At 38.0% G+C, this 25081-nt stretch overlaps 1 pseudogene; it reads right to left on the bottom strand.

Annotated features, from left to right (window-relative positions):
• Positions 1-15678: 15678 nt before the first annotated feature.
• On the bottom strand, positions 15679-16601 carry LOC127681599 (olfactory receptor 14A2-like; annotated as a pseudogene).
• Between the last annotated feature and the right edge of the window lie 8480 nt (positions 16602-25081).

Here is a 25081-nt window from a genome sequence, read left to right as displayed (position 1 = left end):
TATAGGTATAGATGAGAGTGCAGACTGACAATTTAAAGGGCCAGCAAATATCTTCAACAAAATCATGGAAGAAAACTTCCCTAACCTAAAGAGGGAGATACCCATGAATATACAAGAAGCCTACAGAACTCCAAACAGACTGCACCAGAACAGAGATACTTCCCATCACATAATAAGCACAATTCCAAATCTACTAAACAAAGGAAGAATATTAAAGGCAGTAAGAGAAAAAAGCCAAGTAATATATAAAGGTAGCCCTATCAGAATTACACGAGACTTCTCACCAGAGACCATGAAAGCTTGAAGATCCTGGAAAGATCTCATGCAGACTCTAAGAGAACACAAATCTCAGCCAAGACTACTATACCTACCCACACTCTCAATCACCATAGATGGAGAAACCAATATATTCCATGACAAAACCAAATTTACCCAATATCTTTCCACAAACACGGCCATATAAAGGATAATAGGTGGAAAACACCAATACAAGGAGGGAAACTACACTCTGGAAAAAACAAGATAGTAACCTTCTTTCATCAAACCCAAAAGAAGATAACCACTCAAATATGAAAATAACAATAAAAATGACAGGAAGTAATAATCACTATTCCTTAATATCTCTTAACATCAATGGACTCAATTCCCCAATCAAAACACATAGAATAACAGACTGGATACGTAAACAGGACCCTACATTTTGCTGCATACAGGAAACACACTTCAGTGTCAAAGACAAACACTACCTTAGAGTAAAAGGCGGGAAGACAATCTTACAAGCAAATGGTCTCAGGAAACAATCCGGAGTAGCCATTCTAATATCAGATAAAATTGATTTTCAACCTTTTTCAGTCATCAAAAGAGGACACTTCTTGCTGGTCAAAGGAAAAACACACCAAGAAGAACTCTCAATTCTGAACATCTATGTTCCAAATGCAAGGGCACCCTCATTCGTAAAATAAACTACTAAAGCTCAAAGGACACATTGCAGATAACACAATAATTGAGAGTAGTTTCAACACTCCACTATCCTCAATGGACCAATCAGGAAAACAGAAACTAAACAGGGACACAGTGAAACAAATTGCATTTAATATATATATATATATATATATATATATATATATATATATATATATAATTTCATCCTAAAGCAAAAGAATATACCTTTTTCTCAGCACCTCATGGTACCTTCTCCAAAATCGATCATATAATTGGTCACAAGACAGACCTCAACAAATATAAGAAGATGGAATTAATCCCATGCCTTCTATCAGATCACTATGCACTATGGAGTAAGAGTGGTCTTCAATAGCAACAAAAACAACAGAAAGTCCACATACACATGGAAACTGAACAATACTTTATTCAATGATACCTTGGCCAAAGAAGAAATAAATAAATAAATCAAAGACTATTTAGAATTTAATGAAAACGAAAGCACAACATACCCAAATCTATGGGACACAATGAAAGCAGTGCTAAGAGGAAAACTCATAGACCTGAGTGACTCCAAAAAGAAACTGGAGACAGCATACATTAGAAGCTTAACAGCATACCTGAAAACTCTGGAACAAAAAGAAGCTAATTCACCCAGGAGGAAAAGAAGATTGGAAATCATCAAACTCAGGGCTGAAATAAATCAAGTGGAAACAAAGAGACCCATACAAGGAATCAACAAAACCAGGAGCTGGTTCTTTGAGAAAATCAACAAGAAAGATAAACCGTTAGCCAGACTAACCAAAGAGACAGTATCCAAATTAACAAAATTAGAAAGGAAAAGGGAGATATAACAACAGAAACTGAGGAAATTCAAAACATCATCAGATCCTATTGCAAAAGTCTATACTCAACACAACTGGAGAATCTGGAGAAAATGAACAATTTCCTAGACAGATACCAAATACCAAAATTAAATCAGGATCAAATAGATCATAAACAATCCCATAACCCCTAAAGAAATAGAGGAGTTCATAGAAAGTCTTAAACCAAAAAATGCACAGGATCAGATGGTTTTAGTGCAGAATTCTATCAGACCTTCAAAGAATATCTAACACCAATACTCTTCAAACTATCCCACAAAATAGAAACAGAAGGAACACTGCCCAACTCGTTCTATGAAGCCACAATTATGCTGATACCAAAACCACACAAAGATCCAAGAAAGAAAGAGTACTTCAGACCAATTTCCCTTATGAACATCAATGCAAAAATACTCAATAAAATTCTTGCCAACCCAGAGGAATGCCTTGTTGGCCATCAGTGGGAGGAGTGGTCTTTTGTCAGGTAAAGGTTCAATAGAGGCCACAACAAAGAAAAACAAATGGAGAAGAGGAAGTTGGGGGGGGGAGGTGGGACTGTGTCGGGTAGAGGGGCATATGCATGGTGGCAAGGGGTGAGAGGTGGGGTAGGGAATCATTGGTAAAGGGGGCTTTTGGGAGGGGGAAATTGGAAAAGGTCTTACCATTGGCAATGTAAATGAAGAAGATACTCAATAAAAATAAATTAAAAAATAATCTTGCCAACCAAATCCAAGAACACATCAAAATGGTCATTTACCATGATCAAGTAGGTTTCATCCCAGGGATGCTGGGACGGTTCAATATATGGAAATCCATCAATGCAATCCACTACATAAACATCCTCAAAGGAAAAAAAAAAACTACATGGTCATTTCATTAGATGCTGAAAAAGCATTTGACAAAATTCAGCATCCTTTCATGCTAGAAGTCTTGGAAACAAAAGGAATTCAATGCCCATACCTAAACATAGCAAAAGCAATATACAGCAAACCAGTACCCAACACCAAACTAAGTGGAGAGAAACATGAAGCAATCCCACCAAAATCAGGGACTAGACAAGGCTGCCCCCTCTCTCCGTATATTTTCAATATAGTACTTGAGGATCTAGCTAGAGTAATTAGACACATAAGGAGGTCAACGGGATACAAATTGGAAATGAAGAAGTCAAACTATCACTATTGGCAAATGATATGATAGTATACTTAAGTGACCCAAAAACTCCACCAGAGAATTCCTACAGCTGATAATCAACTTCAGCAAAATGGCTGGATATAAAATTAACTCAAGCAAATCAGTAGCCTTCCTATATTCACAGAATAAACAGGCTGAGAAAGAAATTAGCGAAATGACACCCTTCACCATAGCCACAAACAAAATAAAGTATCTTATCTAACCAAACAAGTCAAAGATCTGTATGACTGGAACTTCAAGTCTTTTAAGAAAGTAATCAAAGAAGACCTCAGAAGATGGAAAAAGTTTCCATGCTCTTGGATTGGAAGGATTAATATAGTACAAATGGCCATCTTGCCAAAAGCAATCTACAGATGCGATGCAATCCCTATCAAAATCCCAACTCAATTCTTCATAGACTTAGAAAGAGAAATTATCAAATTCATCTAGAATAACAGAAAACCCAGGACAGCTAGAACTGTCCTCAACAGTAATAGAACTTCTGGGGGAATCAGTATCCCTCACCTCAAGCAGTACTACAGAGCAATTGTGTTAAAAACTGCATGGTATTTGTACAGTGACAGATCAATGGAATAGAATTGAAGACCTGAAAATGAATCCACACAATTATGGTCACCTGATCTTTGACAAAGGAGCTACAACCATCCAGTGGGGAAAAAGATAGCCTTTTTAACAAATTTTGCTGCTTAAACTGGAGGTCAGCCTGCAAAGGAATGCAAATTGATGCATTCTTTTACCGTTGTACTATGTTCAAGTACAAGTGGATTAAGAACCTCCACATAAAACCAGACACAATGAAACTTATAGAAAAGAAACTGGGACCCTTGAGGACATGGGTACGGGGGAAAATTTCTTCAACAGAACAGCAATAGCTTATGCTCTAAGATCAAGAATTGACAAATTGGACTTCATAAAACTGCAAAGTTTCTGTAAGGCAAAGGATATTGTCAAAAGGACAAAAAGGCAACCAATAAATTGGGAAAAGATCTTTACCAACACTACATCTGGCAGAGGGTTTATATCTAAGGTATACAAAGAACTCAAGAAGTTAGACCACAGAGAACCAAATAACCCTATTAAAAATGAGGTACAGAACTAAAAAAGAATTTTCACCTGAAGAAATTCAGATGGCTGCGAAGCACCTTAAGAAATGTTCAACATCATTAATCATTAGAGAAATGCAAATCAAAACAACCATGAGATTTAACCTCATACCAGTCGGAATGGCTAAGGATAAAAACTCAGGAGACAGTAGGTGTTGGCGAGGATGTGGAGAAAGAGGAACACTCCTCCACTGCTGGTGGGATTGCAAGATGGTACAACCACTTTGGAAATCAGTCTGCTGGTTCCTCAGAAAACTGGACATGACACTTCTGGAGGACCCTACTATAACTCTCCTGAGCATATACCCAGAGTATTCCCCAGCATGCGATAAGGATTCATGCTCCACTATGTTCATAGCAGCTCTATTTATAATAGTCAGAAGCTAGAAAGACCCCAGATGTCCCTCAATGGAGGAATGGATACAGAAAATGTGGTATATTTACACAATGGAATACTACTCTGCAATCAAAAACAATGAATTCATGAATTTCTTATGCAAATGGTTGGAACTGGAAAATATCATCCTAAGTGAGATAACCCAACACAAAAGAATACACCTGGAATACAATCAGTGATAAGTGTGTATTAATTATCCCAGAAGCTCTGAATTCTCAAGACACAGTTAGCATATTAAATGATACCCAAGAAGAGGGAAATAGAGGGCCCTGGTTATGAAAAGAGTTGATCCAGCATTGTAGGGGAGTACCATAACAGGGAAATGGAAGGGGGTGATTGGGAAATGGACAGAGCGAATAGGGCTTATGAGACCTATGGGGAAGAGGGAACCGGGAAAGAGGAAAGCATTTGGAATGTAAACAAAGAATATAGAAAAAAAAAACAATCTTTATGTGCTAGGGAGATATCTCAGTAACATGCTGTTTGTCCCCAAGACTTATAATCTTAGTTTGGTCACCACCATTAGCATTGTGGAAGGAGAGACTCCTACAATTTGCTACATTATCTCCAAGACACACATATCCTCACACAAAATATTTAATGTAGTTTAATAAAAGATTCCATTTGTCCTTAAAAAAATGACTGCACGAAATTTTCAGGCAAATGGATGGATCTAGAAACTATCACTCTGAGTGAGGTAACTTAGTCACAAAAGAACACACATGGTATGTTCTCAATGATAAGTGGATATTAGGCAATGAGTGTGGAATATCCATAATACAACTCTCATACCACATGAAGCTCAAGAGGAAGGATGACCAAAGAAAGAGTGGATTCTTCAGTTCTACTTAGAAGGAGGAACAATAAAATCAATGGAAGTAGAGTGTAGGAGGGAGTTGGGAGGAAGAGAAGAGGAGGATGGGAAAGAGGGGCAGAATCTTGTATGGGAGGAGATGGATGTCAGGAAATTGGACAGAGTTGTGTAGCAATAGTGAATGGGAAACTGGGGGTAACAAACAGAAAGTCCCAGATGCCAGGAAAGTAAGAGCCTCTCTGTACCCTATGTGGATGACATTAGCTGAAATAACCCATGAAGGGTAGGAGAACCTGTTGAGGCTATATCCAGAGCTTAGGCATGGAGTCCCAATTGAGGGATGGGGCTACGACCCATCTCCAAATTTTAACCCAGAATTTCTCCTGTCTATAGTAAGTAGAAGGACAAAGAGTGGAACAGGGACTGAAGGAAAGGCCATCCAGAGACTGCTCTACTTGGAGATCCATCCTATTTGCAGACCCCAAACCCAGACACTATTGCTGATGTCAAGAAGTACTTAATGACAGGAACCTGATACAACTGTTTCCTGAGAGGCTTTGCCAGATCCTGACCAATACCGATGTGGATGATTGCAACCAGCTATTGGACTGAACACAGGGACCCCAATGGAGGAGTTAGGTGAAGGACTGAAGGAACTGAAGGGGACTTATCTGGCATCAATGGGAGGGGAAGCCCTTGGTCCTGTGATTGATTGATGCTCTAGTGTAGAGAAATGCTAGGGCAATGAGACAGGTGTGGGTGGATGGTTAGGGGATCACATACATAGAAGAAGAGTAAGTGGAGATGGGATAGGAGGTTTTCAGAGGAGAAACTGGAGAAGGAGAAAGCATTTGAAATTTAAACAAATAAAATATCCAATTAAAAAATGGGGTAGAGACCTAAACAAAGAATTTTCACTTGAGGACTATCAATTGGTCGAGAAGCACCTAAAGAAATGTCCAACATCCTTAGTCATTAGGGAAATGAAAATCAAAGCAACACTGAGATTTAACCTCACACCAGTCAGAATGGCTAAGATCAAAAACTCAGGAGAAAACAGGTGCTGGAAAGGATGTGGAGAAAGAGGAACACTCCTCCACTGCTGGTGGGGTTGCAAGCTGGTACTACCAATCTGGAAATCAGTCTGGTGTTTCTTCAGAAAACTGGGAATGATACTTCCAGAGTACCCTGCTATACCACTACTGGACATATACCCAGAGGATTCTCCAGCATGTAATAAGGATACATGCTCCACTATGTTCATAGTAGCCCTATTTATAATATCCAGAAGCTGAAAAGAACCCAGATGTCCCTCAGCAGAGGAATGGATACAGAAATGTGGTTTATATACACAATGGAGTACTTTTCAGCCTTTAGAAACAATTAATTCATGAAATTCTTAGACAAATGGATGGAACTGGAGATCATCATCCTAAGGGAAGTAACTCAGTCTCAAAAGAACACTCATGGTATGAACTCACTGATAAGCAGATATTAGCCCAGAAACTTGGAATACCCAAGATACAATTCACATATCAAATGATTCCCATGAAGAAGGAAGGAGTGGCCCCTGGTCCTGGAAAGGCTGAGTGTAGCAGTGTAGGGGAATACCAGGAAAGAGAAAGTGGGAAGGGGTGGATTGGGGAACAGGGGGAGGGAAGAGGGCTTATGGGACTTTTGGGGAAGGGGGATCCAGGAAATGGAAAATCACTTGAAATGTAAATAAAGAATATACTGAATTAAAAAAAGAGGAAAAAAAGGAAATTTAGAGCAAACAATAGCCGTCTCATATCATTCTCTTTTTATCTTGATCCAAAAAGGCTTTACTTTAAAGTATAACATTACACAAATGTGTTTACTACATCTAAAAAAAAAAAAAAAACCTCTAGTCCTAAAACTTCTAACATCAACATCGCTCAAATGTCCCTGGTGCCTTGGAGAGATGAGTCAGGTGGTAGAAGCAGGAATTGATCTTGCTGAGGATTAAGGTTTTGTTTCTAGCACTCACATTAGGTTACCCAGAATTACTGATCATTTTTGCCCCAATGAACTGTTTTGGCCTTTGATGTCATTTGTACTCACCATCTCAAATACATACAATGACATAATTTAAAATAAAAGAAATAGTTTTTAAGTTCATAGTTCAATTTTCTTCTGAAACGAAAAGCAAGAGTGTGCTTGATCTTAAAGAAACAAAATATAATAAATAAATAAATAAATAAATACAACATGGACTTCATATGTTCAGTGGCACTGAGCAATACTTTCCATTCTAAAAACAGATTAATGAATGAACAACAAAGAAAGATTAACTCAAACCCAACAGGAATGTTCAAAAGATTTAGCTTTTTGTTTTGCATTTGATATTTATTTTGGGATCATGTGCATTGTAACAGCATTAGGCCAGCATCACACTCATTCAACTCTGCAACTTTAGCTCAGGTGATAAAATATCTGCAAACCCACTGATCAATGTATGAAGGTCAGATAGCTTCACAGGTCAGAGAGCCCCCTGCAGACTCCTTGGATATTCACAGGGTCTTCTCTCACCACCATTTTTTATTAATGTGGCAATATGCAAATGGTCTTTGTGTTTTTAAATCTTTTTAGAATTTGTAAGATTATTTAGACTCATTCCTTAGGCTTGTATGTTTGTTTTCTCTCATGTATAGGTAATGTTGCTATATAAGAGAATGTGCAGAAGGGGGCGGCGGTGGCGGCGGCGGCGGCCGCAGCAGTGGCTGCTCCAGCTGAAGGGCCATCAGCAGTGGAACCAAGGCGTCACAGGAACCAGTTAGGCCCTGCGCCCACGACCACTGACCTTCGCTGACCAGCCGGGCGGCAAGCAGCTGCAGTTGTGCGGCGCCTTTCCTGCACGGAAGCCACTTCAGAACTCGGCCTCCCACCAGTCAGGAGAGGTGCATCCATCTTGGTTCCATACTCCAGGGATCAGACAGACTGAGGTACACAAACATAATCTGAGGCCAACACCGCGGTGGTCTGAGCCCGACGGGCGTTGGCCTGCACCCAGGCCCTGGGCGGGTCGGGGGGCCATCGGGGTGCCAACCCAGCCAGGAGGTTTTTTGCCCAGGCCTGCGTGCGCACCTCCGCCATTTTGCCTGCAGGACGACTGAGAGCTCTGGTGGGCAGACCTGTAACAGGCATAGCCTGAGGCTAACAAAGCAGGGGTCCAGGCCCCAAAAGGCACAGGACAGAACCCAAGAACTGGGCGGCTTGGTGGGCCATCTGTGAGTCAACCTGCCCAGGTGATTGTTAGCAAAGCAGACTCTCCCGGCGCTCTGGCGCGTACGCCCTCCATCCTAGTCACCTGGCGGACCCAATTAACAGTCATAGCCCTAGGGGAATTTTGCTCGGACCTTGGCCTCCCAGGCTTTTGCCTGGACTCAGGGACTGGGCGGCCAGGCTAACCTTGTGTGCGACAGCCCGGTTGGCGGATCGGCTGCCCAGCAGAGTGAGCGGAACACAGGGGAGGTCACAGCAGCATACACCGTCTGCACTCCCTGGGGGTGCACACAGGCTCCATCTGGTCCACAGACACAATCTGGGGCAAGGCCTCAGGCAGAAGCCCTCAGCCCTACTCTCTCCGCTTCCGGATCCAGATCAGTCTGGGCGGCAGCACCACATCTCCAAGTCCTGCAAGTGGCTAGCTGGGCTTCCTGGCGGCCAGCTGGGAGAAGTCAGTGTGCTCCAGTGAATCCAGTGGGCCCCAGCGGGAGCCTTCGGGTGCCTGCTTTGGGATCTGAACAGCCTGGGCAGCAGCACCCAGTCTACAAGCAGTGCAGGAGGTAAGCTGTGCACCAGAGGCCAACTGGGAAGGGGCAGCTTGCACTGGTGAGTCCAGCACTGACAAGACCAAGTAACACCAGTGAGAACTAGATGGCAAAAGGCAAACGCAGGAACGTCACTAACAGAAATCAAGGCAATATGGCAACATCTGAACCCAATTCTCCTCTACCAACATGTCCTGGATACCCCATCACACCAGTAAAACAAGATTTGGATTTAAAATCACTGGTCATGATGCTGGTACAGGAACACATGAAGGACATACTTAAAGAAATTCAGGAGAAAATGGATCAAAAGTTAGAAGCCCTTGCAAGGGAAACACAAAAATCATTGAAAGAAATCCAGGAGAATACAAAAGCCAACAAGGAGGAAATGCAAAAAACACTTAAAGAAATACAGGAGAACTTTGGTCAACAGGCTGAGGTCATGAAAGATGAAACACAAAAATCTCTTAAAGAAATACAGGAGAACTTTGGTCAACAGGCTGAGGTCATGAAAGAGGAAACACAAAAATCTCTTAAAGAATTACAGGAAAACACAAACATGCAAGTGAAGGAGCTAAGCAAAACCATCCAGAATCTAAAATCAGAAGTAGAAACAACTAAGAAAACTCAAAGGGAGACAACTTTGGAGATAGAAAGCCTTGGGAAGAAATCAGGGGACAGAGATGCAAATATCAACAACAGAATACAAGGGATAGAAGAAAGAATCTCAGATGCTGAAGATTCCATAGAAACCATGGACTCAACAGTTAAAGAAAATGCAAAATGCAAAAAGCTTGTAACCCAAAATATCCAGGAAATCCAGGACACAATGAGAAGACCAAACCTAAGGATTATAGGCATAGATGAGAGTGAAGATTTACAACTTAAAGGGCCAGCAAACATCTTCAATAAAATTATGGAAGAAAACTTCCCTAACCTAAAGAGAGAGATGCCCATGAATATACAAGAAGCCTACAGAACTCCAAACAGACTGGACCAGAACAGAAATACTTCCCGTCACATAATAATCAAAACACCAAATGTTCTAAACAAAGAAAGAATACTAAAGGCAGTAAGAGAAAAAGGCCAAGTAACATATAAAGGAAGACCTATCAGAATCACAGCAGACTTTTCACCTGAGACTATGAAGGCTAGAAGGTCCTGGATAGATCTCATGCAGACTCTAAGAGAACACAAATGCCAACCAAAACTACTATATCCAGCAAAACTCTCAATCATCATAGATGGAGAAACTAAGATATTTCATGACAAAACCAAGTTTACCCAATATCTATCCACAAACCCGGCCCTAAAAAGGATAATAGGAGGACAACACCAATACAAGGAGGGAAACTTCACCCTGGAAAAAGCAAGATAGTAACCTTTCATCAAACCCAAAAGAAGTTAAGCATTCAAATTTAAAAAATAACGTCAAAAATGATAGGAAGTAACAATCACTATTCCTTAATATCTCTTAACATCAATGGGCTTAATGCCCCAATAAAAAGACACAGACTAACTGACTGGATACGTAAACAGGACCCTACATTTTGCTGCTTACAGGAAACACACCTCAGGGTCAAAGACAAACACTACCTTAGAGTAAAAGGCTGGAAGACAATTTTACAAGCAAATGGTCTCAGGAAACAAGCTGGAGTAGCCATTTTAATATCAGATAAAATTGACTTTCAACCCAAAGTCATCAAAAGAGACCCTGAGGGACACTTCTTGCTGGTCAAAGGAAAAATACAAAAAGAAGAACTGTCAATCCTGAACATCTATGCCCCAAATGCAAGGGCACCCTCTTTCGTAAAAGAAACTTTATTAAAACTAAAAGCACACATTGCACCTAACACAATAATTGTGGGTGACTTCAACACTGCACTTTCCTCAATGGACCGATCAGGAAAACAGAAACTAAACAGGGACACAATGAAACTAATTGAAGCTTTGGACCAATTACATTTAACAGATATATATAGAACATTCTATCCTAAAACAAAAGAATATACCTTTTTCTCAGCACCTCATGGTACCTTCTCCAAAATCGACCATATAATTGGTCACAAGACAGACCTCAACAAATATAAGAAGATAGAACTAATCCCATGCCTCCTATCTGATCACTACGGAGTAAAAGTGGTCTTCAATAGCAACAGAAACAACAGAAAGCCCACATACACGTGGAAACTGAACAATACTCTACTCAATGATACCTTGGTCAAGGAAGAAATAAAGAAAGAAATTAAAGACTTTTTACAACACAATGAAAATGAAAACACAACATACCCAAATCTATGGGACACAATGAAAGCAGTGCTAAGAGGAAAACTCATAGCCCTGAGTGCCTCCAAAAAGAAAATGGAGAGAGCATACATTACCAGCTTAATGACACACCTGAAAGCCCTAGAACAAAAAGAAGCTATTTCGCCCAGGAGGAATAGAAGGCAGGAAATCATCAAACTCAGGGCCGAAATCAATCAAGTAGAATCAAAGAGAACCATACAAAAAATCAACAAAACCAGGAGCTGGTTCTTTGAGAAAATCAACAAGATAGATAAACCCTTAGCCAGACTGACCAAAGGGCACAGAGAAAGTATCCAAATTAACAAACTTAGAAATGAAAAGGGAGATATAACAACGGAAACTGAGGAAATCCAAAAAATCTTCAGATCCTACTACAAGAGCCTGTACTCAACACAACTGGAGAATCTGGAGGAAATGGACAATTTCCTTGACAGATACCAAATACCAAAATTAAATCAGGACCAACTAGACCATCTAAACAGTCCCATAATGCCTAAAGAAATAGAAGAAGTCATAGAAAGTCTTCCAACCAAAAAAAGCACAGGACCAGATGGCTTCAGTGCAGAATTCTACCAGACCTTCAAAGAAGAGTTAACACCAATACTCTTCAAACTATTCCACAAAATAGAAACAGAAGGAACACTACCCAATTCCTTCTACGAAGCCACAATTACGCTGATACCAAAGCCACACAAAGATCCAACAAAGAAAGAGAACTTCAGACCAATTTCCCTTATGAACATCGATGCAAAAATACTCAATAAAATTCTTGCCAACCGAATCCAAGAACACATCAAAACGATCATCCACCATGATCAAGTAGGCTTTATCCCAGGAATGCAGGGTTGGTTCAATATATGGAAATCCATCAATACAATCCACTACATAAACAAACTCAAAGAACAAAACCACATGGTCATTTCATTGGATGCTGAAAAAGCATTTGACAAAATTCAGCATCCCTTCATGCTTAAAGTCTTGGAGAGAACAGGAATTCAAGGCCCATACCTAAACATAGTAAAAGCAATATACAGCAAACCGGTAGCCAGCATCAAACTAAATGGAGAGAAACTTGAAGCAATCCCACTGAAATCAGGGACCAGACAAGGCTGCCCCCTTTCTCCTTATCTTTTCAATATTGTACTTGAGGTACTAGCTCGGGCAATTCGACAACATAAGGAGGTCAAAGGGATACAAATTGGAAAGGAAGAAGTCAAACTATCATTATTTGCGGACGACATGATCGTCTACCTAAGTGACCCAAAGAACTCCACTAGAGAGCTCCTACAGCTGATAAACAACTTCAGCAAAGTGGCAGGTTATAAAATCAACTCAAGCAAATCAGTGGCCTTCCTATACTCAAAGGATAAGCAGGCTGAGAAAGAAATTAGGGAAATGACCCCCTTCACAATAGCCACAAACAGTATAAAGTATCTTGGGGTGACTCTTACCAAACATGTGAAAGATCTGTATGACAAGAACTTCAAGACTCTGAAGAAGGAAGTGGAAGAAGACCTCAAAAAATGGGAAAACCTCCCATGCTCATGGATCGGTAGAATCAATATAGTTAAAATGGCCATTTTGCCTAAAGCACTATACAGATTCAATGCAATACCCATCAAAATCCCAACTCAATTCTTCACAGAGTTAGAAAGAGCAATTATCAAATTCATCTGGAACAACAAAAAACCCAGGAGAGCTAAAACTATTCTCAGCAACAAAAGAAAATCTGGGGGAATCAGTATCCCTGACCTCAAGCAATACTACAGAGCAATAGTGTTAAAAACTGCATGGTATTGGTACAGTGACAGGCAGGAGGATCAATGGAACAGGATTGAAGATCCAGAAATGAACCCACACCTATGGCCACTTGATCCTCGACAAAGAGGCTGAAAACATCCAATGGAAAAAAGATAGCCTTTTCAACAAATCGTGCTGGTTCAACTGGAGGTCAGCATGCAGAAGAATGCGAATTGATCCATCCTTGTCTCCTTGTACTAAGCTCAAATCCAAATGGATCAAGGACCTCCACATAAAGCCAGACACTCTGAAGCTAATAGAAAAGAAACTGGGGAAGACCCTTGAGGACATCGGTACAGGGAGAAAGTTTCTGAACAGAACACCAATAGCGTATGCTCTAAGAGCAAGAATTGACAAATGCGACCTCATAAAATTACAAAGTTTCTGTAAGGCAAAGGACAGCATCAAGAGGACAAATCAGCAACCAACAAATTGGGAAAAGATCTTCACCAATCCTACATCAGATAGAGGGCTAATATCCAATATATATAAAGAACTCAAGAAGTTAGACTCCAGAAAACCAAACAACCCTATTAAAAAATGGGGTACAGAGTTAAACAAAGAATTCTCACCTGAAGAACTTCGGATGGTGGAGAAGCATCTTAAAAAATGCTCAACTTCATTAGTCATTAGGGAAATGCAAATTAAAACAACCCAAAGATTTCATCTTACACCAGTCAGAATGGCTAAGATTAAAAATTCAGGAGACAGCAGGTGTTGGAGAGGGTGTGGAGAAAGAGGAACACTCCTCCACTGCTGGTGGGGTTGCAAATTGGTACAACCACTCTGGAAATCAGTCTGGCGGTTCCTCCGAAAACTGGGCACCTTACTTCCAGAAGATCCTGCTATACCACTCCTGGGCATATACCCAGAAGACTCCCCACCATGTAATAAGGATACATGTTTTACTATGTTCATAGCAGCCCTATTTGTAATTGCCAGATGCTGGAAAGAACCCAGGTATCCCTCAACAGAAGAGTGGATGCAAAAAATGTGGTATATCTACACAATGGAGTACTATTCAGCCATTAGAAACAATGAATTCATGAAATTCTTAGGCAAATGGATGGAGCTAGAGAATATCATACTAAGTGAGGTAACCCAGACTCAAAAGGTGAATCATGGTATGCACTCACTAATAAGTGGATATTAACCTAGAAAACTGGAATACCCAAAACATAATCCACACATCAAATGAGGTACAAGAAGAAAGGAGGAGTGGCCCCTGGTTCTGGAAAGACTCAGTGAAACAGTATTCAGCAAAACCAGAACGGGGAAGTGGGAAGGGGTGGGTGGGAGGACAGGGGAAGAGAAGGGGGTTTGCGGGACTTTCGGGGAGTGGGGGGGGGACTAGAAAAGGGGAAATCATTTGAAATGTAAATAAATTATATCGAATAAAAAAAAACAAAAAAAAAAGAGAATGTGCAGAAGAAGGGACACACAAATAAACAAGTCTCCAATTTCTCTCTGATAATAGTCTCAACCTGGGTGGCAACTATTTGTTTTTGAGAATTTGGCTTATGTGATATTTTTTCAGGTTTGTCTTGTCTCAAGAATTTGATTCTTTTTCAAGAACTGAATCTACTACAATCTATGCATAGTGGGTTGCTTCTTTTCCATTCTTTTTAATTATTATAAAAATCCGCACAGAGGTTACATGTGAACTAACCTTGATTGTTCACATGCATCATCCATCTCAAAACTATTGTTGTTATTGCTTTTGGGTTTTATATAAATAAAGACTGAGGAACAGTATGTTTATTGGATGTGCAGTCAGGTGTGGGTGAATAGGCTGTCTCTGTGGCCCATAATGTGGCATCTCTTCCCCCTGAGAGAACAGCAACAGGCTGACAGTTTAGTATAGAATAGAGTTTATCCAGGGCATAGAGCATTGAATTGAGAGGGTAGATGAGAGAGAGATAGATAGATAGATAGATAGATAGAGAGAGAGAGAGAGAGAGAGAGAGAGAGACAGAGAGAGAGAGAGAGAGAGAGAGAGAGAGACAGAGAGAGAGAGAGAGAGAAGAGGGCCTAGCATCCCCATTTATACTGAATCAGGCAAACAAGGATATTGCCAGGTAACTGTACTGCAGAATCTATACAAGATGCTAATAATTGTTATTTTATGTTGTAGGTAAAGGAAGTAGATAAGGAGTTATCAAATGACCAGTTAGTTATTCATTCAATCATACCATGAAGAGAAAATTAACAATCCTTTTAGAAAGGTATACTCCCACAAATGGAAAAGGCTTTATCATAAAGATCAGAAATTGGTAATGTAACTTTATAGGTTAGTCTGATATAATTTTCTGATCTTTGATTACATCAGCCTTCATCTGAGTGTTTTTAATTTCACAAGGCAAAAATGAATATCTACATTTTTTGAGAGTCTATAATTTCAAAACTTACTTGTAAAATTTGAGGCAGTATACCATGGACAGGTACATTGAATTGTTAAGTGAAGTGAACCCCTTCAACAGAGATTTTGTTGCAAATTCCTCAAAGCACACTTGACATCAGTATTTCTCAGGCTGTAAATGACAGCATTAAGTGCGGTAGGCAACACAGTGTATAGTACAGAAAACAGTCTATCTGTAATTGATTCTGTACTTGAGGGAGGCTTCAGATAGACAAAGCAAGCAGTAGCAAGGAAAATACTGAAAATAGTGAGGTGAGGTAGTCAGGTGGCAAATCTTTGGACTGACCTTTAGTGGTGGGAATCTTCAGCACAGTGGAGAAAACGTGGAAGAAAGAGAACACAATAAGGGTGATACAAACCATGCTCAGACAAAGACCAATTCCAAAACTTATATAAATGATCACATGTGTGTCAGAGCAGGAAATTCTTAACAATGAGCAAACATCACACAAAAACTGTGGGATCACTATGGAGCCACAGAAAGGCATGGAAAATGTGCCAGCTCTGTATAAAGCTCCTAAGAGTAGCCTAGTAGCCCAGGAAACACCCATTATCAAAACACAGTTACCACTGCACATGTTGGCCTCATAGTGAAGGGGAGAGAAGCTAGTAAAATAGTGGTCAAAGGGCATTTCTGTTAGTACAAATAATTCTCCAGAGGTAAAAGAAGCCATTAAAAATACTTGGAGTGCACAACAGAGAATAGAAATTGAATTACTGTGAGTTATGCTATTGATAAAGAAATCTGGGATTGGTACAGAAATAAAGAAGAGATCCAACAGGGACAAATCCTTCAGGAATAAGTACATGGGTGTTTGGAATTTCAGATCCAGAGTGATAAGAGTGATGATGAGTAGGTTACTCATTATGACTGCTAGGTACATTACCAGGAGGAACATCCCATATACAGCCTGTAGCTCAGGAGCATCCGAGTATCCCAAAAGAATGAACCCTGTTATTCTAGTGACATCGAGCATGCTAAAGTCCTCCAAAGCCTGTCAAGTATGAGAAGTAAGCAAAAATTAGCAGACAGATGTATGCAAATGCTCAGTGGAAATGGACCTAGATACTAAAACGTTGTTACAACCCCCTTTTATCTTTCAATTAGGTGCCACTTTTGCTAGATATATAAATTGTACTAATTTACCATTTATAACTATTGAACCATGTTTTACTATAAATTTTTAGAAAAATTATGAATTATAAATCATTCTTTCCTTGAAGTTACTGTCATTCACTGGGCAAAAAACAGCAGAGCAAAACCTTCAAGTCTTTCCCTGCACTATTTTATTTCCTTTGTCTTAAACCTGGTTCAGAGCACTGTGAGCACATATGCTTTATATGACAACACTTACCATTTAACAAGAATTTGCCTAAAGTTAAGTTTCTTTCTTGTACCTGTAATGTTTTCAAAATATTGCTACCTTCCACATTTTGTCATATTTTCTGGTACCTTTGAGTAGAACTTGGATTCCGTCATTTGTTGGCTCAATCTTTCTTGGACAAAAGCTTGTTTCATATATTTCTCAGTGATGAGCCTGTGTCCCTAAGCAGAGTGATCAGTTCCTAGGTAACATTTCTCTCCTTCCAGATTGATATATAAAATATTAAATACCTTGTAGTGCAAAAGATCATTCCACTTCCTAGCAGAAACAGTTTTCTCTTTATTTAGCCTTATTCACCCTTAGCAATTTTAACCTTATTGATAAGATTCGTTATGCTCAGAACAGAGATAACAGTCCAGTTTCACAGTTTGACCACAGTTTGACCATTGGGTGAGATCAATAGCTCTTATCCTTTTTTTCTAATAATATGTGATTTCTTCTTCCTACTTTCAAATACATAGTTAGATGTTTATATTTATCACATTCCTTCCCTGACTTTTACAGCTGATTTTTATTTATTTCTGTGATGACTAATCACTTCTAATTTGCTGGAACTGTCTTAAATCTGTACCATAACAATTCCAAACAAAACAATTTAAATTCTCTTGCTTAAGGAAAGAATACTGTCTATCTCATTACATTTATATGTAAGATAGTCAAGTATTATAATTGTAAACTCTCAGATATAGTTATATTAAATTATGAAACATATACAAATAAGTATCTCTGTCATCATGAATGTATACAAGGTAAATAAGCATAGATTTTTTTGTTTAACATTTATAGCATCTTAAGTTTATAAAATCTTAAAATATTGAAGAAATTCAATGATTTTGCTAAGAGATGAGAGTCAGTTCCTCCTTGGAAATGGGAGAGGTGGACTTCCCCAGTGAAAAGCATTTGTGTGTGTGTGTGTGTGTGTGTGTGTGTGTGTGCATATGTGTCATGTGTGCATGTGTGTGCATGTGCATGTGCATGTGCCTGTGTGTGTGTGTGTTTGTGTGTAAAAATATTAAATCTGTTTCTCTTTCTAGATCCTGTTTCCAGCATTACATCTTTGTGGCTAATTATTTATTATTATATGCCTAGGCCATGAGCTTTGGTGCATTCCCTGGCTAACACACAATTTATTTAACCTATTCAAACTACTCTGTGTCTACCTCTTAGTTACATCTCTGTCAATTCCAGCCTTCTTCCTTGGATTCTTCCTCAAGGTCTCCTGCAGCATATCCTTTGAACTTATCTCAAATCTTCTTGCATCCCCCCCCCCTTTTTTTTGTCTCACAAAGTCTCAGAATCCTCTGTCTTCCTGCCAGTGGCCTACCTCCTATTTTCTGTCTCAGCTCCTTAGCCATTAGCTTTTTTATTGACATGTGATTCTTATATTCTCTCTACATGTATATAAATGTAACTTATTCACATATATGCTTGTAATATCTTAGTACACTAAAACAGCAGCAGAAGGAGGTACAGTATTTTAAAGTAAGAGGACAGGTATATGGGCTGGGGTTATAAGTGATGAATGGAAAAGGAAAAGTAGATTAATTAAATAATATCCTCAGAAAATAGTTTTACAAAAACAAAAGAGAAAAAAAAGGTGAGTGACCGAAGCCTTGGATTAGAAGATGAAACATTTGTTCTTCTTGGAGACAATATGAGTTCATTTTCCAAAAGCTACATGATGGCTCACAATTGTCTTGAACTCCTATTCCAAGGGATTTAATGCCTATTTCTGGCTTTTATGGGTAGCAGGCATGTGCAGTGTACACAAACATAAATGCATAAAAAATACAAATATAAAAGAAACTAAAATGAGAAATTAAGGAACATTTTGAGTCATATACAGCCATCTGTTGTATGGACAGGTCAAGATTTCCTTGTGTTTTCTTTGTAAAGGAATCTTGAGAGACCACCACATCAAAATATATCATCCAATTTTGTCTTCATATTTCTCTTTAAAATACAATGTTATGATCACTTGTTAGTGATATCCAACATATGCTAATATCTTGCTTATTCAAACTTGATATGTAAACACATTACTGGTTGCTACATTTAGCTAATGATTTGCTCCTTATTGAAAATGGGTACAATGCTAAATTAATTCAAATTCTCAAATTCCTCTTACATGTATTAATCATCAGACAGCTATAGAAAGGACTTCCAACAGAGCCATTTAAGAATGAAAAACAATTAATAAACATTAACAATCAGATAATTGAAGAATCACATAAATGTTTTCAAACTCTGCAATTATGACCTGTAGTTACAATTTAGGCCTGTGATAAGATTCAAACATAGGTCCTAAACTTTACCCATTTCTTAATATAGAATAAAGCATATACAAATAAGAAAATCATTTACCATGTTTTAAATTATGTTTAGATTTCCTTTGAAACCCCATGTAATTCACAGTTCTGTAATAGAATTTTCTAAGACCTTTAGCTACAACCTTAATACTCCCCAAAGGAAAATCTTTCCTAATAGCTTTCCTTATTATTTACTTTTCTCTTAAGACAATTAATGTTAAGATAATTGGCATTTTCTGTAGGAAGGACTAATCATTACCCAGAAAATAGATAGAAAATTCATGAAAAAATTCACTCACACTTTCCCCAGGATCATATTAAACTAAATACATATTATTTGACTCATGATTTAGGAATAGGAATCATGCAAATGGCAGGAAAGGAAAGATGTGTTGTCTGTAGCAATTGTTACATTTGATCTGAAAATATGAAGACACATGCAAAGAAAATACTGATGCTCTGCTCACTCTTTCCTCTTTATTCAGTTAAAGACCATATTCAACAAAATGGTACCCTTATACTCAAAGTGTACTTCCAAGGTCATTCACTTGTATTTGAAAGACCATCATAAATATGCCAAGAAGTTTCTTTCTAATGTCATTTATATCATATGTAGTTGAAAATTACTGTAAATTATGATAGTTTCATTCTTTGACAACTTGATATCCAAATGTATAATGCTTAAAAATTATATCACTCATGCTGTATAAACTTTCATATTCATATTTATTTCATGATTCAAAATTTGCTTTGTTTTATAAGGTTCATAAAGTTTTAAGAGCACAATTATTTTTCAGGAACCTTCTCTTCGAATTTCATTTTAAACTTAAATTTACCTCTGAATTGTGAGCCTTTTTAAAATCAAAATATAAATTACAAACTCTAAATACAGAATGTCAGAGTGTAAACATTTCCACTGCAAATGTGAGAGGAATAGTAGTAAATAGCACAAAAAGAAAATAGCTTGAAAAAAACCTAAAACACTTAAGAAACATCAAATACTGCAGCTCCATATCTAATATTTTGGACTTATGATGGTATCATGCATGCTTCAATAGCCGTAGGTAGTTTCAAAACTCTATGCTGCCACCCACCACCCTCACTGTTATACTCATTGATGCTGGACCATCTCTGCACTGACACCTTTCTTTGGTACATTTTCGAGAGTCCTCACATTACTAAAATTATAAAGTTCCCACTGCAACTTGGCATTAAACTCCTAATTATATGTGATGACCAATCAAGGATCTCTTATGGGGATTTTTACTCTGCCACACATTCTCTAGCTTCAGCAACCTGTAGGAACTTCGATAGTAGCCTCTATATTCCCTAAATCATAGAATAATTGCTGACTGCAAAACCAGTTACAAATGGTTGAGTCTTCCAAGTTAGCTTAACATATACTCAAGATGTAGCAAACACTCTTTGATGACTTACAGTACCAGACTAGAGTATTGATGATAACCTCCTGGAAATAGTTTCCTGGATGACTAAGAATTGGAGCCCATTATCATTCCTACTTTTAGTTGTTACATTTGAAGGAAGTTTGCAATTAAATAATTTGGGGACTTTGAGAATATTTTGCCATTAGATCAATCTTCCTGTTATCTGGGTTGCAACTTGTACCACTTCCTTAGGTAGACACAAATGTTTATGAAATATAGATTATTTGTCTGTATGCCATTGATCTAATATTTTTACCTTGCCTATAACTCTTTTCTAAATAAACTATCGCCTATAATTTCAGAAGATTAAATGAACAACCATCTAATCATCTGAAAAATATGAACTATTTAACTGTACAAGGACAACTGACCAGTACTTAGTGATCACACAGAGGTGACTGGAGCATTGAGTATTCCTGTGAAGTGATTTTCATTTCAGAAACTGACATCTGAGGGCTGTTTCCCAAAGAAGTACATCAGAGTTCTTATTGGTGCATGGAAGAGAAGAGGGTTTTTCCGCCATAAGTATGGGCAGCAAGTGCAATCACTAGTGTGGACAAAGACCAATGCATGATGACAGGATTCTTAAGAACAAATTTACTGAGATGAAAGAAGACAAAAGCTTTGTGCTGTTGTTTGTACCTATAATTATAGTCCCTGGAAATCTGAGATAACATATTTGCCATGGTAGGATATACAAAGAGTTCTAGGACAACCTTGGCTACAATGAAATAATTTTGTTTGAAACAATAGTGACAGTAGTAGTGTTAGTAGTAGTAGTAGAAGTAGTGTTAGTAGTAGTCCCAAGAAAATATCTGGTAACTTATCACACAGTTTTTCTAGGTCATAAACTGAATTTTGGCTTACATTATTATAAAAAACACTGGCATTTGAACTTTAAATGAGGATAGAAATATGGTTTAAATGACGTTATGAAAGGTTCTTTCTGTTTGTGGTGTAGAAGACACTTGGAAAAAACATTCTAGAGGAAAGAAACTCATCCCTGATGGCAATATTTTGTTACCTAAACTTTAGACATGAAAATTCTAGATTCTATTAATTCATTCCTGTAATAATGGAGACCAAATAGAAAAAAATAATAGTAAAATAGGAATTAGTTTTTCTTCTACATGAATAGTGATTCAATGATAATAAGAATAAGGTTGTTTTGTTTTTCTTAAAGGAGACAGAAATAACTGAATTAAGAAATCTATTTTGAAGGTGGGTCATGGTGGCTCACACCTGTAATCCCAGCACTCTGGGAGGCAGAGGCAAGTAGATTTCTGAGTTTGAGGTCAGCCTGGTCTACAGAGTGAGTTCTGGGACAGCCAGGGCTATACAGAGAAACCCTGTCTCAAAAAAAAAAAAAAAAAAAAAAACCCAAAATCCAAAAAAGAAATCTATTTTGTATAGCCCACAATTCAAGTGTCAAGAATATAATTGAGGGTATTAGCTCAAGTTTAAGTTGAAATTCACCACACCAGTCTTCAAAAAGCATATGATAACAAAAGTATTATTCAAATAATAAATGGTATTATTGATTTTAACAAATTTACATATTTTAGTTAGGATTTCCATCGCTGCGAGGATACATGATGACCAAAGATGAACAAAGCAACACTCATTTGGTGATTTTTAAAATATATATCCAGATACAATATTTATATAATATAATTATATGTTAATATTATATGGAATATAATATATATGCTAAACTATATATTAGGGGAAGAAGATAAAATTAAGAAGGAAATTTTGGAGGAAATTTTTTCTTTTATATTTAATTGGTTATTTTATTTATTGACATTTCAAATGTTATCTCCCTTCCCAGTTTCCCCACTACAAAACCTCTTTCCCTTTTCCCCTCCCTCTACCTTTATGAAGGATCTCCCCAAACTGCCCACCCATTCCTGCCTCAGCACCTTGGCATATCCCTACCCTGGGTAATCGAGCCTCCACATGATCAAGGGTCTCCCATCCCAGTGATACCCAATAAGGCAATCCATTGATGCATATCCAGCTGTAATCATGTGTACACCCACATGTACTCTTTGGTTGATAGTTTATTCTCTGGGAGCTTTGGGGATATGGTTGGTTGATGCTATTGTTCTTCATATGAGGTTGCAAATACATTCAACTCCTTCAGTCCTTGCCCTAACTTCTCCATTGGAGTCAGTGCACTAAGTCAGTTGTTTGGCTTTTTTATATTTTTTTAAAAAGTTTTATTTTATGTATATTAGTACACTGTAGCTGTCTTCAGACACAAGAAGAGAGCATCATATCCCTTTACAACATGGTTGCAAGCCAATGTGTGGTTGTTGGGAACTAAACTCAGAAACTCTGTGAGAGTAGTCAGTGCTTTGAACTGTAAAGCCATCTCTCCAGCCCTACAAGGTACATTTTATAAAAGAAAATATTTAACTTGGGATTATTTACAGTGTCTGAGGGTCAATTTATTATCACCATTGTGAGAAGCATGGCAGCATGCAGGTAAACACAGTTCTGGACAAGCAAAGAATTCTACATTTTGATCAAACTGTAGCAAGAAGTCATCCACCACCAGATAGGAAAATTGTTTCCTCTACAGTGAGCAGAGCTTGAGTATAGGAGTTCAAAACACATGCTTCAGTGACAGACTTTCTCCAACAAGGACTCAGCTACTCCAGCAAGGCCCATATCATTGAATAGAGCCACTTCCATTGGACCAAACATATTCAAGACACTACAGTACAAAACAGGAGAATATACTGGTAATGATGTCTTGAAAATACATTTCAATTAGGACAATGCATAAGTCTTTACAAATGGCAAGCATAAGCACATTTCACTTAGTATTGCTTGCACAAATATGTCAACAGAGAATGCAGACCTAACATCAAGGGGCATAAAAGTCAAATATGAATGTCTATTACATTAGATCATGGAATCAGGTTTCCTCAAATATACAAGCCATTTCATGAAGTTATAGAGTTACAGAAGAAAATACAGTTATAAATTAAAACATGTTTAAAATACATGTTTGTGAAATAATAGTTAAGTGAGTTACAGAAAAACAGAGAAATTTCACATGTCCAATATATAATTATATGTCATCTATAGAATTGAGTTGTAGAAAATAATCACTACAATCAATGAAATAAATAAATTGCTCTTAAATGGGATAGCTTATAGAGATAACTTTGAACAGTTCCAAATGTATCACCAAGATGATTTGTATATAACATTGATATTTTTCTGAAAAATTAAATGTTTGAAAACCTAATGGTATTTTTTGGCTCAACAATGACACTTACATGTAAATATTATTTTGACAAAAGCTTGTACAAATATATGAAGATTTAAATTTAAAATGTAGGTAAACATTGACTACAATATTTAGTAGATATGGACAGTTAATGTAAAGATCTAGGCATCACTGATTAAGTGTTGAGAACAAGTTCCTGTTGACTCTTCAGCTTTAAAGGGTGTATTCATAACATGCCTGTAAGGTTCAGGAAACACTGTGAAAGAGGTTATGGAAAGAGCCAAAAGATGAGTAAAGGGCCATGGGATTCTCTATTCTATGCATGAAATGAAAATGGCATTCATGATCTCAGCATCTTGTGTTGCTTGCACAAAGCATACTTAAGATTCAATTTCTAAATAGTCACAATCTAGGGAAGTGCTTATGAGGGCTGAAATCTCCCAAGAAACCTATTGACAGCTGAGAGCTTAAAGGAAAAGGATTGTCATTGCCATTAGTTGGGTAGCCACTGTTCCATGTTTCAGTGAAAAGTTCCGCATTCATGTTCAGAAAGAGGCCCTGAGTTATCCCACTGGGTCATAGAGCAAAAAGACATAAAATGAAGTGAGGACTCATTCAATACAAGGGATGGGGAAGGGATAAGATATATGGATGAGAGGGTGAATGTTAGCAGATATATCTATTTATAAAACGATAAGGAATAAAACAAAGCAGAAAACTTTTTTCTTGGAATCTTTATATATCCCACATTGAGTTCATATTACAGGTCAAGAAAAAACTCAAGTGTTATCCTCTGGAATAAGCTGTCACTTCATTATATTCTATCAGTTGCCTAAAATTGTGGCTTCCAAGAATCACTCTGGATAAGCTTTCATCAGGTGATTTGTTACAATATACATCCTCCCTCTGTGTCTACATTGGTATTTTTCATTTAGTGTTCTAATGGTGCTCAGTGAAGACTGTCTCACTTAGAAACTAAAACATTAGTGGAGGATTTTACATAAATACTCACTGTAGAGATATTTGCTTTGTTTCATCACCTTCCCATCTCTTTTGTTCCTAAGAACTAATTAA

This window comes from Apodemus sylvaticus, chromosome 1, assembly GCF_947179515.1.
Source record: "Apodemus sylvaticus chromosome 1, mApoSyl1.1, whole genome shotgun sequence".
Classification (NCBI taxonomy): domain Eukaryota; kingdom Metazoa; phylum Chordata; class Mammalia; order Rodentia; family Muridae; genus Apodemus; species Apodemus sylvaticus.
The sequence above is the reverse complement of the archived record's forward strand: the minus strand, read 5'-3'. Positions and strand labels throughout refer to the sequence as shown.